Consider the following 1374-nt stretch of genomic DNA (forward strand, 5'->3'; position numbering starts at 1 on the left):
GTTCGCAGTTCAAATCCACCAGCTGATCTGCAAGATAAATATGGTCAATCTCCTCTTGTCAGATTTACTGCCTCTGAAAACCAGCTGGAGGGCCAGCTATGAGTTGGTTCCCACTCGATAGCACACACCAACCTCTGGGTTACTGCTTCAAAAAGATATCATGCTAATTATTTTGAGCAAGAGGTTTGTAAGCATGTATTTATTAAATTTTAAGAAACAGCTAGTAATATGTCCTTGATGTCTTGGAAATAGTTCTCAGAAAAACACTGGAAAGCAGATCAGCCAGGAACATTAATACCTCTTCTATCATCAGGAAGATGAGGGAATCAAGACTCCAGTGAGATTATTGACTCCAAGAACATGTTGCATCTCATCATGATAGGAACCTTCTGTTGTAAGTGCAGATTTGTGTTTCACTGTGCCTTCCACATCTGTACTCATTTTACACAGGCAGGCACGTCACTGCTTGTTCCTCAATTGGTACTACTGACTTGGAAGCTTGCATTCCAAGTACATATTTGATATCTCTTGTTGGAAAGGAAGAAGACTTGAATTTATTGATGAAGATCAAAGACTACAGTCTTCCGTATGGATTGTTCCTCAGCATAAAGAGTCTTCACAACTGGGATAGTAAGCATCATAATAAATGCATAACTATTGACATTTTCCAGGACTTAGTTTATTTGACTGAATACTGGACCATTGAAGATTATGATGTGGTAACTCTAGTGAGTAGATTATCCCTGTTCTGAAGGATTCGGTTGGATTTAGAGTCTTAAGTTGGTTTTCGTTGTTGTTCTAAAGACTTTTTAAAATTTTCTTTAGAAGTCTGCATTGTAAACAGAACCTAGCATATCTATTCCTTTATCTGCTGTCAAGGATCAATCCAAAATGCTAAAGAAGAAGGATATCAGTTTAAAGACTAAGGTGCACCTAACTCAAGCCATGATCTTTTCAATTGCTTTTTTTATACATGTGAAACTAGGAAAATTAATAGACACACCCCATAATGGAATCTATAACTATTGATCTAACAAAGTATACACCACAATAGACTGAAAGCTACAAAAATATTATCCTAGAAATAGAAGAAAAATGAAATGAGTGGAGAGATATCCTGTGTTCATGAAATAAAACACTATAATACTGTGAAGATGTCATTCTTACTCAACTTGATCTTACATTTAATGTAATCCAAATTAAAATGCAAGAGTTATTTTATAGATGTCAACAAAATTACTTTGAAGTTTTTATGGAGGAAGAAAAAGGGAGAAGGAAAGGAAATGTGCAACAATGAATGTTGTTGTTCTTGTCGTTGTGTGCCATCGAGGCGCTTTTGACTTATAGCGATCCTATGTACAACAGCCCTAAACC

The 1374-nt window shown here is 36.1% G+C and overlaps 1 protein-coding gene across 1 annotated transcript in view; it reads right to left on the minus strand.

Annotated features, from left to right (window-relative positions):
• Positions 1 to 1374, minus strand: part of LOC102845651 (olfactory receptor 7A17-like) — a 215957-nt gene that overhangs the window by 141458 nt on the left and 73125 nt on the right. The window lies entirely within an intron of this gene.

Source organism: Elephantulus edwardii, unplaced genomic scaffold (assembly GCF_000299155.1).
Source record: "Elephantulus edwardii isolate Elephantulus edwardi_28Jun2011 unplaced genomic scaffold, EleEdw1.0 scaffold00226, whole genome shotgun sequence".
NCBI classification, from domain to species: domain Eukaryota; kingdom Metazoa; phylum Chordata; class Mammalia; order Macroscelidea; family Macroscelididae; genus Elephantulus; species Elephantulus edwardii.